The 16,886-nt window shown below is 43.4% G+C and overlaps 1 protein-coding gene and 1 long non-coding RNA gene across 9 annotated transcripts in view; both read left to right on the top strand.

The window, feature by feature from the left end:
• LOC105467743 (shisa family member 9) overlaps positions 1–16,886 on the top strand; it is a 344,353-nt gene that overhangs the window by 139,353 nt on the left and 188,114 nt on the right. The gene's annotated exons all lie outside the window — the stretch shown is intronic.
• Positions 1–16,886, top strand: part of LOC139359833 (uncharacterized) — a 170,521-nt gene that overhangs the window by 32,194 nt on the left and 121,441 nt on the right. Inside the window, exon 3 of one of the 7 annotated variants that reach the window (XR_011616322.1) lies at positions 7–16,880. The exons of the other annotated variants lie outside the window; for them this stretch is intronic. This is a non-coding gene — a long non-coding RNA (uncharacterized lncRNA). Of the gene's footprint in view, positions 1–6; positions 16,881–16,886 lie in introns of those variants that run through there. 7 annotated transcript variants of the gene reach the window in all.

Consider the following 16,886-nt stretch of genomic DNA (forward strand, 5'->3'; position numbering starts at 1 on the left):
TCCCAGGGCGTTTGAAGGCAGAAGTAGTCGGCAGGCAAGCGGGTGTAAGTGCCAAAGTGTGGAAGAATTACAGGTACATTTCCCCAAGCCTTTGGCAGATTATTTTTACGTACAAAATTACTTGTCAGGCAGCCTTTTTTCCCCCCTCTCTTGGTTCTCATAGTATAGAAACAAGTGTTACATAACATGCATATCAGCAGCAACGGTTCTGCACAGCATCTAACCAAAGTTGGGCGGGAGGAGCAGCAGTGAGGGAGAGTGCAGGTTTTTTAGCCAAAGACCCTCAATGTCTGAGGTTATGGACAGGATGCTGGATGAGAGAATGGGGCAGAGATGAACTCTTCTTTGCAAGACTGGGCAAAATCCTAGCCTGGGAATCAAACCTGGGGCCCTTGCCCGTGAGTACCTCCTTCCACTCACACTGTTATCACCATGGTTTCAACCCTCCTTTCTTTCCTGCAATAAGTAGCCCCCTAACTGGTCCTCCCACTTCCAGCCTTTTATTTTTCAGTATTTTGGCCTTAGAACGTTATAGACATGTATAATCTGATGCATTCACTACCTTCTCTCAAATGTGCTAAACATTCCCCAAAACTGAACTTCCTGATGTAAAGTTCTTTATAAACATCAAGGGTCACTCAAAAATCAGAGCCCTGATGACTCTACCAGTTTCTTTCCTTGCTTTTGTCCAACCTTGATCCTAACCCTAATGCATTACTTGAGGATCCCTGAAAGCATCGTGCTGTGCTGAACTTTGCCTATGTTCTGTTTAATTTTTTTCTTTGTTTGGAGACAGGGCCTTGCTCTGTCACCTAGGCTGGAGTACAGTGGCAAGATATCGGCCCACTGCAACCTCCGCCTCCCGAGTTCAAGCGATTCTTGTTCCCCAGCCACCCAAGTAGCTGGGATTACAGGCATGCACCACCGTGCCTGGCTAATTTTTATATTTTTAGTAGAGACAGGGTTTCACCATGTTGGCCAGGCTGGTCTCGAACTCCTGGCCTCATGTGATACACCTACCTTGGCCTCCCAAAGTGCTGGGATTACAGTTATGGGGCACCATGACCAATATCTGTTTAATTATTCTGCAGTTTGCCTTCTTTTCTCCATCTCTCTCCCTTTCCTCCTTTTCCTTCAGAGCAACTAGGATAACCTTACTGTGACCCACAAGGTCCTGTACAATCTAGCCCCTTCTCTGGCTCCCGCCTCATCTTGTGCAAGTCCTCGCACCCCATTCTCTTTTGCTCTGTTCCAACCTCGTGCTTTTTTGATGACCTCCAACGTGAGCCTTACTCCTTTCTGCCTCAGGACTTTTGCACATACTGCTCCTACTGACTAGAATGCTCACATCCTTCTCCATAATTGCTCATTTCACAGTTCATTCTTCTGTAGCCTCCAGACTTCAGCTCAGTCATTTCCCAGGGAAGCCTTCTCCGATGCTGAACATCACCCTGCATGTTTCTTTAAACACACATACTAACCATACAAAATTACATATCTACTGATGTGATCATTTATTAATTCGCTTCCTCTCTAGACTTTAAGCTCCACAGAGGCAAAGACTACGTATCATGTCAATTTTTCCCGCTACTGAATTACTAGTGTCTGGCACATAGTAGAGGCTCTATAAATATTTGTTGAATGACTCAATGCCTCTCTCTATTTCTTTTTTTTAATACTAAAGAATTCCCAATATTATTATTACTTTTTGAGACACAGTCTCGCTCTGTTGCCTAGGCTGGGGTGCAGTGGTGCAATCTCTGCTCATCGCAGCCTCTGCCTCCTGGATTCAAGCTATTCTCCTGCCTCAGCCTCCTGAGTAGCTGGAACTAGAGGGGTGCACCACCATGCCTGGCTGATTTTTGTATTTGTAGTAGAGACAGGGTTTCACCATGTTGGCCACGGTGGTCTCGAACTCCTGACCTCAGGTGATCCACCCGTCTCAGCCTCCCAAAGTGCTGGGATTACAGGCATGAGCCACTGTGCCCGGCCAAGAATTTCTAATGTTAATCATAATGTTAAATATTTCACTTCACAAATGACTTTCACATGCAATGTCTTACATGATTTGACTTGAACTCTCAAAATTCTCAGGATAGGGATATTGCGCCAGTTTTCACACAAGGAATTTGAGGCTGAGAGAGGCTAAGTGACTTGTGCAAGGTCATACAGCTTCAAAAGGCTAAGTGACTTGTGCAAGGTCATACAGCTTCAAAAACCTCCACTTGCCAGCTTCATTATTTGCAAAAAGACATGCCTGCCCAATGTGTCAATGTCATGGGTTTGTTTTCTCTGAAACTTATAGAGAAGGTTGTGAGACTAAGGAGGATGACATATTGAGAGCCCAGAGAAACATAGAGTATAATGTGAGCCTTTATTACATTACCCTCTGGAAGATGAATTGGAGCTGCCAAGCATTTGCCTAAATCAAAAAACAGTGTGGCATTAACTAGTGCAAGGTTCATTTTTCCTCTCCGAATGAGGAGTAGTTGGTGTACAGGGAATGCCCAAACCCCACACACCTGTTCTTCGTCAATGACCACCAAGAGCAAAAGCTCCATCCAAAGAAAACAGAAAGGAAGGAACATGAGGGCTCCGAAGTCGCCTGGACCTGGCTTCAGACCCTGGCCCTGACAGTTTCCTGCTGTGTGACCTGGACCTCAGTTTCCTAATCTGAAAAATGGGGATGATAAGCCATTCTTCATCGTCCACAGTGGTGGCTGATGTGCTTGATTCTTCTCTCCCCTGAGTCCTGCCAACTCCACCCACTTAATATATCCACGTTTCTTACACTTCCTGGCACCATCTTGGTCCAAGTCAAGGTCATTTCCTCTTGGTCCAAGTCAAGGCCTCCTCCCGGATTTCCCTGATTTCTCTCTTGCTCCTTTCTCCAGTCCATTCTCCGCACAAAAGCCAGAATTGTCCTTCAAAACCAAATCATGTCATGTTACCTCTCCACTCGAACCATCCACCTGCAAACTCCTTTCTGTGCCCTGAGAAGTGTGCTTGATCTGATCTCTGCTTCCTGCTCCTGCTCTTCCATCCCTCCCTCTGCCTTTATTACCTAGTTCCAGTCACACTGGTTGGCTTTCTATTCCTTAAACACATGGTGCTTCTCTCTACCCCAGGGTCTTTGCACTGGCTGTTACCACTTGCTGGGTGTGCTATGCCCTCTGATGTTTGCATGATCCTCTTCTTGTAATTCAGATTTCAGCTCAAATGACACTTCTTCAAATGGCCTCCTTTTCTAAAAAGCTTCCTGCCCTGCCAGTCTCTTTCTTTTGCATATCCCTGTTTAATTTTTCTTCGTAGCATTGATTACATTCCAAATGATCTCGCTCATTTACATGTTTTCATGTTTATGGCCTGACTTGCTTATTAGAATATAAACTTCAAGAGAACAGGGATCTCATCTACTTTTCCCCCTTGCTCTATCACCAGTGTTTTGTGCAGTGCTTAATGCATAGAATGCCCCAAAAGAATTTTGAAATTGAAAAATACTGAAGAGTCATTTGGTAAAGAAAAGCTTCTTTTCTTTCTTCCTATCCTATTAAGGTCTGAGGACCCTTAGGTGCAGATTTTTGGTGCAAGTGAATAACACACCTGGTTTGTAGAGAGTTCTAAGAAAACATTGTTTTAAGTTGCCCTGTTGAGCTTTGCAAGCCTTTTTCTAGGGCCAGCCTGACTTTCGTGGCACTCAGAATGGAGAGCAAGTGTGGGGTCCTGAGTCTCACCCAAGTGACCCCCAACTTGGAAACATATGCTTTTGCTTCAGAGGGTTCCTGCAGTAGACACAAAGCCCTTCATCCATTCATTCATTTAACAAGTATTGTGTTGTTGGGGGCCGAGCCTTTGCAGATCCTGGGCTAGGTACCAGGGGTGCAGCACTGAACAAAATGCATGAACCTTCTCCCAACATCTCAGAGCTGGGTGTGTTGTGTTCAAGATGGCATTTTATCAGAGCAGCTTAATGGTCCACAGAAGGGGTGCAGGCCTCCACCAATAAATTTTGTTTCCTCACCATTTCTTCCCTGGCAAAATGAAGCCTGCTTACTTGACCAACCCAATCTCTCTTTGTGCCTTGGGCTCTAGTTTTTATTATGGCTGACTCAGGCTTAGGACTCCTGCTGTTGTCTCTATCCTGGGTTTGGCCTATCCCTGACTCTCTGCTCTGCCATTCATCAGGGCTTTGTAACAGCCTGCTTCTTCCTCCAGCGTAAACCTTTGTCCTCTCTTTGGCTGTTCTATTCCTTGTTGGAGTCACGTAGCCCCAGATATGGCTTCTGTAGACTGCTCTCTACTCCTACCAGCCACTCAAGTTGGACTTGCAAACAAGGGGCTATATGTAGCTACCCTCTGACTTATTTTGTGTTTTGAAATCCTGAGAAAGAGTTGATTTTAAGAAAGAATTCTGATCAAGTTTCAAAACCACTAATCTGATGAGCTGCGTGCACAAATGACCTTGCCCTCCATTTACCAAAATGCCAGAGCCATGCCTGGGCCAGCAGTTCTCAGACTGTAGGGTACATGAGCCTCTTTGGGGAAGGTTGATAAAACACCAATTCCAGGACCTCACTGCCACGGATTCCAATTTAGTAGGTCTCTGGTGGGACTCAGGAATCTGCAATTCTAACAGACTCCCTGGGGATTCTGATGTAGCTCCAGGGGTAATAAGAAGAGTATTTAGCACATATTATGAGCACCATGGAATCATCAAGGTCTTGGGGCTCCCCCTCTCCCTGTTGCCAAATACCCGGCTTTGACTTTTTGGTTTCTGGATTGTGAGAGGCCTGGGGAATTTTGAGGAGGGATTGTAGCAGCTGGGTAATCAGGGGGATATTTAGTGTTCTCAGGGCAGTGGCCATTACCAACAAGTATGGAGGTAGTTTGGTATTGTAATAAGTGGGATTATTGCCACGCTGTTCCCTGATCTGTTGGGTAGACAGTCTGCAAAACATAGTGGCCACAAGGACATTGGGAATCTTGCACCGGCTGCCACCTTTACGTCAGCCTGGAACTGTGTGTTTATGTTGACCAGCTTCCAGAAGGCACTCCTTACCTGCCCCTCAGCAAAATGCTGAAACCATGCTTGTGGCTTCTTTCTGCTCATTGACAGAATTTGTACCTTCGGGAGCTGGTGTGTAGGATTATTGGCAAATTTGCTTGGCCGCAATGAATGGGAAATGCAGTAGCATTGGATGGGACAAAACATAGCTGACCCAGGCTTCCCAGACACAGACACTCGTTGTAAGTATTTTACCAGGCTCTCAACAAATGAATGCCTCAGTTGTTCTCATCAAAGTCTTCCCAAGCCAAGAACATTTGGTTTCCTCTGAGTTGAGTGTCTAATTTTTTAATAGAAGTGATCTCAAGAATGCCCCCTTTGTGATGATTTTCTGGTCCTTTGGTGTCTAGAATGTTTGTAGGTACTACAATGAAGTTTTGTATTTCAGATAAGCATCTGAGGGAAATGATTGCCCTAATTAAGATACGTACCCTTCCCCCTATTCTCTAGTCACACTATCTTTTTAAGTTTCCTTTATAGCTCTATCACTGGCAAAAACGATCTTATTTGTTTACTCTTTTATAGTTGGTCTCCTCTCACTAAAGTTACATAAGAGCAGAAACCTTTTTCTTGGCTACCACTGTATCGCTAATGCCTAGAAGCATCTCTGGCACATGGTAGAGGCTCAAATAATATTTATAGAATAAACTAATACAAGGGGTATATTAGTTAAGGTAATGCTGGCTTTTAGAACAGATAAACCCTGGAATTTCAGGGGTTTAATACTAAAGAAATGAATTTTGCATTCACATAAAATTTCAATTCTGGGTTCCTGGACAGCAGTTGGAGGGTAGAGGTAGGCATGGGATGCTCTGCTCCATGCAGTCACTCAAGGACCCAGGATGATGGCAGAACTTCCAACTTTATCATGTGGCTTTCAACATTGACCTGAGTGTCAGTATCTAGCCAGTAAGTGATGGGGAGTGGTGAAGTCAGAGGAGTGGCATATCCCATGGGAGGTCTCAACAGGCCTGTCCCGGAAGTGGATACATCAGTTCCATCCATATTCTGCTGGACAGAACTCAGTCATATGGCCACACCTAACTGCAAGGGAGTCTGGGAAATATTGTCTAGCTGAACACCTGAGAGGAAAGAGAAATGGGTTTAGTAAATAGCTAACTACTTCCTGCCACGGAAGGGTATTTGTGGTTTCTCTACGATTCCGGAATTGGATTTTAAAATTCTCCTGTTTCTATCAGGTTGGTGCAAAAGTAATTGCAGTTTTTACCATTACATTTAATGCAAAACACATTATATTAATTGCAAAAACCGCAATTATTTTTGCACCAACCTAATATGAAGACCCAAAGTTGTCATCTCTACTCCTGCAGTGGGAACTCCTTACCCTCTCACAGCTTGAGCTCACTGTCCTGATATCCTCAGAGCTGCATCCCTCCTTGATCTGATGCTCAGTAGTCCAGAGCCATGCACCTTACACTTCAGGGCTTTTGCTGTTCTCTTTGCCTAGAATGCCTTATTAGCTTAGATTTATTGAAATTTTACTGACTGATCCTTCAGAGCTCAGCCTGAAATTCCTCTCTCCTGGATGTCCCCTGCCATCCCTCCCAGTGGAACTAATCATTGTCCCTCTGGGATCCTGTAACCATGGCTCACGTCTCTGCTTCACTTTATGATGCTTCTCCTTGTCCTTACTTGATTATCTATATTGCTTCATCCTAGGCTGGAATAATATTTTCTTTCTGTTTGTATCACTTTCCAGAACTTAGCCTGGCCGAAGACACTTAGCCTGTTTGTGGTCTCCCAGTTAGAAAAGAGGACTCTGGCTAGAGTTTGAAACTGGCTTATGGGATTTTGAAGACTCAACCTGTGGTCTGTTTCATGAGGTCGAATCTGAAAATCCTCTAGGGAAGGGGTCCTAAAGGAGGCCTAATTGAGTTCCCCCATTTCAGACTTGTAAATGTAGAATCCACGTGGCACTTACTGGTTGTGCAAAATAATTTTTGGTGCAAAAATAATTTTGCCAATACATGAATGGCAAAAACTGCAATTACTTTTGCACAAATTCCTCTCTGGTAGGAAGGACTTGGATTTAGAAAGACATCAATTTGGGTTCCAGCCCTGCCACTTCCTGACTCTCTGACCTTGAGCAAGTTATTGAACCTTTCTGAACCTCGGTTTCTCATCCATAAAATGATTCTTTTTACAAGACAAATGTTTTATTGAGTGCCTAATAAGTGTTGGCCATAGGGGAGTGAATGAAATGGACATAGATCTTATAGATTAGTGGGCACAGATCCAATGGCTTTATAAATTAGGTCTGTGGTTACCATGCAAAAAGAAACTTCAAGGGAAGGTTTGTCTGAGGAAGCACTGTGGGGCTCAGAACTGAAGGTTAGTAAGGGCAGATGAGGAGGTTGCAGAAGGATCCAGCGCAGAGGCTATAGAATGTGTGAAGGCTCAGAGGCGAGAGGGCATCTGGCTGCGTTGCTCAGGGGATTAAATGCACAGCTGCAGTTTTCCAGCATGTGACGAATGCCACACTGGTAGTTCTGAAGATGAATCTTGGATGGTAGCTAAGTGATCACTTAAAACCCTTTTATATAGTCTTCTCTCCACTGTTTAGCATGTTTAAAATCTTCCATCATAAAAAGTCAAATAAAAACTATAATTTATGTGGATGCTTATATTCGCTGTTTGAAAAGTGATGTGCACATTCCAGGGCGCAGCCTGGTGCGGATGTTAACCACATAGATTCTGGAGCCTGTTGGTCTGCCACTTCCCAGCTCTGTGGCTTCATGCCCATGATGTGTGCCTCAGTTTCCTGATCTGTAAGATGGGGACAATAACAGTACTTACCTCGTAGGGTAGTTATAGAGATTCAGCATGTTTGTTATTATGGATGGGAATAATTTAAAGTTTTTAAAAATGTATTTAGGTTAAAAGTATGAGTCAATATAGAAATGTTAAGCTAACAATGGCAAAACTTGGTCTGGATACTTACTAAGTGCTGTTCTAAGTAGCTTACACATATTATTTCATTCAGTGCCTACTGTGAGGTAGATGGTATTAACCCATTTTACAGGTACAGACAGATGACTAGTTTGATCAGGGTCACACAGTTTATGGCAGAGCAAGGATTCCAATGCAGGAATTCTGTCTCCAGAGCTCACACCCCTCCGATAAATATTCCACAAGATAGATATCTTACCATACTGTCTTGGCTAAGTACTACAGATAGGTTCATGAGTAATGCAAAATTATTCACTCAAGAAATATTTATTGAGCATCTACTATGTGCTTGGCTGTGTTGAAAATGCTGGCGTTACAATGGTACACGGTAAATCTCCCACAGAGCTTTGGCTTACAGATGATAAATCAGTAAACAAAGACATAAACCAGATAATTTCAGACCCAGATAAGTCCTGCAAAGAAAATAAAGCTGGATCATGGAAAAGAAATTGACTGGGGAGGTTTTGTGCTGTCCCCTGCCCCCCCATGTCCTCCATGGGGAGTCTGCACCGTGCCTGGAAAGGAAGGCTTTTGTCCTTCCCCAAGCTGCAGCTTGGCTCTCCTGATAAGCCAGGCCATGCCACTGCCATGAATTCCATCCAAATTTCAAGATGGTCAGGCCTATTAAGTCAGACCTTTTGACGAGTGTGCAGAGCATGGATTTATTATATGTCAATGTTTGTTTAAATTTGTAACTCTCTCACAGTGGAATTGAGGAGGCAGGCTTCAAATAACCATCAAAGCCCATTAATTTTCTCCAAATGCAATAGCATATTAATCAGACATCACTGAGGGTCTGTGGTCCAGAGGTGATGCTGATGCGAGAAAGATATCTACCCCAGTCCCTGCCTCTCCTAGGGAGAAGCAGGTTTTCCCCTGTGACTGTGTATTTATTACACAGCCTTGTGGCCAAGATGAATAATGAATGTAGAATCATAGTTGTGTTTGAGCCAGAAGGGACCTTATTGAGGGAGGCTGTATTTTCTGAACCTAAATTTAGGTCCTATATGAGCTGACAAGGTATATTTAAGCTGCTTCTAAGTATGAGAGGCAGTCTGGATATGGGTTTCAGGCACTCGGAAAGCTGAATGTTTAGATGGTTTGCGGAGTGTGTAACACAAAGGCCTTCTTGGGCCTGCCCTGGGGAAAGCCAGGGAGGACTCTTACTATGACTTTGTAGCATTAGTCCTCTTTTCTCATCTTCCAGAAAATGGGGCTTCGAAAAGGTGTGAATTGCCCATAGCACACAGTAACTTACTGAGTGAACCAATATTCTATACAAAGCAGGCAGGGCAAGCTTCATAAAAGAGAATTTGATTGCATTGCACCTCCCTCTGCCTAAAACCATCCATGGCTCCCTATTGCTTTAACAAAGAAAGTTAAATTCCTAACCATAGTCCCCTGTATGATTGGGCCCTGGTCTGCTTTGCCTTCTCACTTCTCTCCTCTCCAATCCAGCCGTCATGAACATCTTTCAGTTCCTTAGACACTTTCATCTCATTCACCTCCAAGTCTTTGATAACGTTATTTCCTCTGCCTAAACCACTCTACCTCTGCATGGCCTGGCTGGTTTCTGCTCAACCTTATGCTTCAGTAGCAGCCCCATTCCCCCTGTTACGTCCTCCTGGAACCTGCGGATTAGATTTACCTCTCCTGCTCTCTGTGACTCTTACCCCCTGCGTACCTTGCATGCTGTTCCACTCAGTGCTGGACATAGAGAAGAAGCCTGACAAATTGTATTCATTTTGGAGATGATGCTTAGTATGTGGTTCTCTCTCCAGTGGCCCTGGTTTGCTATTTTCGAGAATGATAAACCGAAGAAGGCTACAAGTTTATTCCTTGAGGATCTCCCCAATTCTCAACTCGTTTTACTTGCCTTGATTTAATGCCTCCAGGATCAGTGTTTTGAAAATTCCCACTCTGGCAGTTTTCTTGGAGCTTTAATAAATTCTTCTCTGCCCCTTCTGCCCATCATGGGAAGAAGGGAGCCAGCTCACTCCCTGCCACTGGCCAGCAGGCTGTCTGTTCCTCCATCAATCAAACCATTAAAAACAAAAAAAGATTAGGAAAATTCCTGGGAGCCTTTAGAGGCAGGGGCAGGGGCAGGGCCTTCAGCTGGACTTCTGCTACAACATATCCAGCCCCAGATTGTGGCAGATTTGCAGTTTTTACTTTGAACAAAGTTTCTTAGGCAATGGAAAGAAGTTTGCAATCCGTCTGCTTGCCTGGTTTTGAGCCAAAGAGCTCTGGGAGGATCTAATCCAGCACCTGGGGATTAGCTTTTTGATGGTTGCTTTCGGGAGGGTGCCTGGATGTTTACTGCATAACAGCTCTGCCCGGCAGAGGAGCAATAAATACAGAAAATTCCCAAAAGGCCATCTGGAAAAAGTGACAGGAAATAAGCATCTATCAAGTACCTCCCATGTACCAGGATCTGTGCAAGATTCTTTGCATCTTTTATCTCACACGAGGCTCACACAACCCTATGGGTTTATTGCTATGAATACTATTTAATAGTAAAATTGCTAAAGTTTACTGAGCACTTGCCATGCTTCAGACCTTATGTTGAGTGCTTACAATGCATTGTCTCATGGGATCATTACCACTGCCCTCTAAGGTACAGGTTACAAATGTCCCTTGATGTAGAGGGACATTGAAACAAGCACAGGTTTATACCATGTGGAAGTAGGATTCAGGCCCTGTGCAGAAGACTGCGAGACTCATTGTTAATTTCAGCATCCAGCATTCCTGCTTAGTGCCCACCATTGAGACTTTTGAGGCTTTCTGAAGGATATTATTCTGGGAGACTACCCTCCAAACCAGGATTTTCTTTGATGGATTTAGAGGACTCAGCTTTCAGGTAGCATGACTTCAACATTTGCACATAACTCATCTCTTATTTGTTTGATGAGCGTATAACTCATCTCTTATTTGTTTTCTCATATACTCCTGTTTTGATAAATGGTATAGCTCAAAGCATGATGATGAAGTAACAAATAATTTGTCTGATTTTTCCATGGTGGATGCGTAACTCAGAATCAGATGGGATCATCAGAACTTCTGATCAGCATGGTATGGAGCCAGGCATCTGTGAAACCTAAAGCAAATCCAGGCATCTCTTGACTGTGCAATTTTTAGTAAGCCTTTTGAGACACCAAAAATGGTTTATGGACTTACAACTTTTTTTTTTTTTTTTTTTTTGAGATGGAGTCTAGCTTTGTCGCCCAGGCTAAGGCGCAATCTCTGTTCACTGCAACCTCCACCTCCCAGGTGCAAGTGATTCTCCTGCCTCAGGCTCCCAAGTAGCTGGGATTATAGATGTGTACTACCACACCTGGCTAATTTTTGTATTTTTAATAGAGAGCTTGGCCAGGCTGGTCTCAAACTCCTGACCTCAAGTGATCCACCTGCCTTGGCCTCCCAAAGTGTTGGGATTACAGGCATGAGCCACTGCACCTGGCTGATTTACAGCATTTTTTATAAAGGACTTTATGGGTCCAGGAATCTAGAAAACAAGCTCTGTTCTAAGACAAGCTTTGGACTTCAAGAGAACTCCATAATAGGTAGAGGTTATGAGATATAGCTGTTCGAATATGTGTGGATTTTATTGAGTAGATCACTCAGATATGAATTAATTGTTCAATTAAATGCATTCATATACCACACATTCATTTACTATTTTAATTCTTCTATTACTTATTGACTGAGTCTGCCATTCCACTCATCAAATCCGTTAGTCATTCAACAAACATTTCTGGTCCAGTGTGTGAGCTTCTGGACTCTACAGGGAAAAGTAACTTAAAAAAAATTTGCTTTGTGTTCTAGGTTCAGCAGGCACTAGCCAGGAAATTACTGACAGATCCAAAGGCTTGAGCTGCCATTCTAAGCTTTGGTTAGGCATATGTGTGTGTGTACATGTATGTGTGTGTGTGTGCATGTGTGTGTGTTGGATTTGCAGGCTTACTCCTGGCATTTTGCCACATAGATATCTAGGATTCATTTCTGGCAAGTTGAAGATCATCTCCAAGTCTCCCTTTCCCCATCTGTAAAATAATCGGGTTGACCAGATGACGTGGGATTCATTGTAAGATTGTCTATCAGGTGCCTAGCCCTATGTTCTTAGAGGCAATTGCTCTCTTGCAACTTTCAGTCCAGGTTTGAAATGAGGGTTCATCAGGAAATGACCTACCTTGGCTTTGCTCTTTACACTCAAGGGAGGAAAATGTGTCGCTGTGGTTGTTTCCCCCACTGAACTGCTGATAGTGGTGAGGAAGTAGGGGATACTGGGCCTGGCTGCATGTGTTGTCACAAAAACAAGAACAGCTCTTGACAGAATGAATTTTTTTTTCCCTATCCATAACTTAAATCTTCTCTGTCAAAAGGGGAAAATTATACAAAGGAAAAATTCCAAAAGGATAATGAGTCCTCATTTCCTCCTGCTGCTTCTCCTCCTTGGGCAGTGCTGTCAAAATGTCCTGACATCACCCTCCTGCCTTCACCTCAACTTATGCTTCCAGATGATTCTCACCCCCAGAAATGCTCAAGTTGGGGAGGGGCGGACATGGGGGGTCTGATCCTGCCTCTTCGTGCATCGGTACAGCATCTGGAACCCCACTCCTGGTACTTTTCCTTTGGTTTTGTCATTTGCCCCATATTTGTCCTTGTAAGTCTTCAAGGATAGAGGATATATGTCTTCTCAAGAAGAGAAACAACTTCTAGCAATTTTCTAAAGAAATCATCTTGGAGGTGTCAAACTAAATGCTCCCAGAAGGGGATGCTACATAGAGGAAGTACTATGATGATAGAGAATAACTATTGACATGGAGAGATGTCTAGGATACATTGGTAAGTTTTTAAAATGCATGGTTACAAAATCATATCAATAATATGGTCTTACTTGTGATATTGATTGAGATATGGATGTAGATATACATCTATTGATGTAGAACAGAATATTATTAATAACTAATATAAATCTCTGGATGGAGATGCTATGGATACATTTATTTTTTCCTTTTTTTACTTGTTCACAGTTTTTTATATACATATTTTAAATTTGAGATTAAATTAAATGGGTCTGGCTCCATCACCCAGGCTGGAGTGCAGTGGCGTGATCTTGGCTCACTGCAACCTCTACCTCCCAGGCTCAAGCCATCCCCCTACCTCAGCCTGTCAAGTAACTGGGACTACAGGTGGACACCACCATGTCTGGCTAATTTTTGTATTTTTAGTAGAGATGGTTTCATCATGTTGCCCAGACCAATCTTGAACTCCTGAACTCAAGCAGTCTGTTCTCTTCAGCCTCCCAAAGTGCTGGGATTACAGGCATGAGCCACCACGCCCAGCCATTTTATAATGGTTTATAGTACACATATATTACAACTGCAATTTAAAAAATGCAGTAACCATTAACTTAGAATCTAACTGGGGAAGCCAGGGCATGCAAGAGTTACCTGTCTCTCCTCATCCCCTCTATAAGCCAGTAAGAGATTGGAACTCAGTCATTCTGCTTCCATGCTCAACCTGTTTTGATGGGACATCCTGATCTCGTCAAGATTCATCAAGAATCTTTTAAAACCGTATTTAAATGAGTTCACCAGGAAAATCCCAATTTTAATACTCTGCCATGTTGCTGTCATGGGTAAACCCCTATGCATAGAAGCAGTCTAACAGTGTGTTCTGGAGTTCTGTTTTTACCACTTCTTAGCTGTGTGACTTTGGGCTTCCATTGTCATCTGAACAGTGAGGTTAATAATAATCCCTATCTCAGAGGGCAGGGGTGAATATTCCTTTAGGTGATGCTTTTGCATAATGCATCCTACTGAGTATGTACTTGGATTAGTCTGTTCTCACACTGCTAATACAGACACACCCAAGACTAGGTAATTTATAAAGGAAAGAGGTTGAATGGACTCACAGTTCCACATGGCTGGGGAGGCCTCGCAATCATGGTGGAAGGCAAAGGAGGAGTAAAAGCACATCTAACATGGCAGCAGCCAAGAGAGAGCATGTGCAGGGGAACTCCCATTAAAAGCATCAGATCTTGTGAGATTTATTCACTACCACAAGAACAATATGGGGGAAACTACCCTTATGATTCAATTATCTCCACCTGGCCCTGCCCTTGACACAGGATTATTAAAATTCAAAGTGAGATTTGGATGGGGACACAGCCAAACCATTTCAGTACTGAATGCATATCGAGTACTTCTGGGTGGTCGGCATGCTTCAATTTGGGGTACAGAAAATATGATCACTGTACACACCTTCTCATCCACCCATCTTCATTTTTTATTTTATTTTTTATTTCAAGAAAATTTAGTGGCATTGAACAACCATTGTGCTAGGTAGGGCAAGATAGCTTAAACAAACAAATGATCAAAACAAAAGTGAATGTTGAAAGCCGGCCCCCATTTCCAGAGCCCGATTTGCTTTCAATTACTCCCCTGTACAGTTCTTGAGTTTTTATAAGATTTACATTTTGTTTTTTTGAGATGGAGCATCGCTCTGTCACCAGGCTGGAGTGCAGAGGCACAATCTCAGCTCACTGCAACCTCTGCCTCCTGGGTTCAAGCAGTTCTCCTGCCTCAGTCTCCTGAGTACCTGGGACTACAGATGCCTGCCACCACGCCCAGCTAATTTTTGTATTTTTAGTAGAGATGGGGTTTCACCATATTGGCCAGGCTGGTCTCGAAATCCTGACCTCGTGATCCGCCCATCTCAGCCTCCCAAAGTATTGGGATTATAGGCGTGAGCCACTGCACCTAGCCTAGCATTTAAAAATTTTAATAATTTCTTATTGCAAGTCTTAAATCCCCAAAGGAGAACTGAGTAAATCTAGTTTACGGTAGAAATCCCCAGTCATTAAAAAGCAATAATAATCCAAGAAAAGAAAAAAAAAGAAGCAAGCAATGTGGTGTCAGACAGATTAGAATCCAGTCTCTGAAGGACTTTCTGCTTTCGTTAGTGATTTAGAGACATTTTCTCCCCCTCCTTTCTGAATATACTTCTGAGCAGTGGAAATAAAATAGTTTTCTGTAATAACTTGGTGAACAAGTCACCTGAACTATTTGGTTCTAAAGATGATTAAAGATTATGTATGAGGGAGCAAAGCAATGAGGCCAAGAAGCCCATTGTCTTGTAAGAGCTCTACCAACAGTCATTATCAGGAGAGATTCCTCCCTTGTTCCACTCCAACTGATGAGTCATGAATCAACCATGAATCTCAAATACTCAAGGCTGCCAATTACACTGAAATTATTTAGTCTTGAACCCAATCTATGGCAAAAATCCAACTGACGGACAGACACTTTGCAAAACCCTGTTTAAATGAGTTCACCCAACCAAGAAATCCATATGGCCCCAAGTTGCTGGGGAGTTGTTTCTGTTTTCCCGGATTAACTTAAATGTCTTTAACCATCTGTTGTTCTTTTCCAGTGGTAGCCAAACCTCAAACATACTAAGTGAAAAACAGATTAAAAAAATGCAACCTGGACTGAGCCCTGTGCTAGACAGGTATTTGGTTCTCCCAGAAACTTTCATTGTGGTTATGGTTATTCCCATTCTTGGTTGGGGAAACTGAGGCTCGGAGAATTTAAGTTAATTACTCAAGTTGGCACAACTATTAGAAACCAAGAAATCCTTTAGGATCCCCTTTCCTTTCTTTCCTTTTTTTTTTTTTCTTTTTCTCTTTTTTTGAGATGGAGTCTTGCTCTGTTGCTCAGGCTGGAGTGCAGTGGCATGCTCTTGGCTCACTGCAACCTCCGCCTCCCGGGTTCAAGCAATTCTCGTGCCTCAGTCTCCCGAGAACCTGGGATTACAGGTGTTCGCTACCACACTGGCTAATTTTGGTATTTTTACTAGAGATGGGGTTTCGCCTTGTTGGCCAGGCTGGTCTCGAACTTCTGACCTCAGGTGATCCGCCCACCTTGGCCTCCCAAAGTGCTGGGACTACAGGTGTGAGCCACCGTGCCTGGCCCCCTTTCCTTTCTACTGTCTGCGTTCAATCCTTCATCAAGTGTTGGCGTCTCACCTCTGCAATGTAGTTGACAATCTGATTACTTCCTTTAATTTCCATTATCTCCAGCATGGTCCAAGGCTCCATCATTGTTCATCTGAGCTATAGCCAAAGCCTCTAACAGGTCTCCCTGCAACCATGTTAACCCCTGACAGTCTATTCTTTCTGCAGCAGTCCAATTGTTGACTTAAAAAATGCAAATCAGATTATATCATTCCATTGTAGTGCCCTTCCAGAGTTTTCCCATCCACAAGGATTAAAATCTGGACTCTACCCCATCACCTACCACCTCTCTCTGACTTCACCTTGCCTGATTCCCTGTCGCTTTCTTCAGTGTTCAGACCTCCCTGATCTTTCTTTGTGTATCTTAAGCCCCCCGAGCTCATTCCTGCCTCGGTGACTGTGTATTTTCACTTGCTCTTCATTCTGCCTGGAATGCTCCACCTCTCATGTGGGACTTGGGCTTCCTGGTCCAGGTCTCAGGTCCAGTGTCACCTCCCTAGAGAGGGTGTCCATGACGATTCCAGCTGGAGGAGTCTCGCCTCTTTTCTTCCAGCTGGAAGCTTCATCTCTTCTCTCTCTTTCATATAACCTGCTTTATTTTCTTTAAAGCCCACATCAATCCTGAAATTATTTTGTTTACATATGAATTTGCTTTTTTGGTATGTCTTCCCTGTTAGAATGTAAATTCTATGAGGACAGAAACCACAGCTGCGTGTTTCCTGCACCTAGAACCATGCCTGGCACTTGATTCAAACACTGGCCTTGAGCAAACCTCCACCTAAAGAGTCTCAGTTTTGTCATCTATAAAAATGGGGATAATGATGATCTTTA

This window comes from Macaca nemestrina, chromosome 18 (genome assembly GCF_043159975.1).
Source record: "Macaca nemestrina isolate mMacNem1 chromosome 18, mMacNem.hap1, whole genome shotgun sequence".
In the NCBI taxonomy this organism is placed as follows: domain Eukaryota; kingdom Metazoa; phylum Chordata; class Mammalia; order Primates; family Cercopithecidae; genus Macaca; species Macaca nemestrina.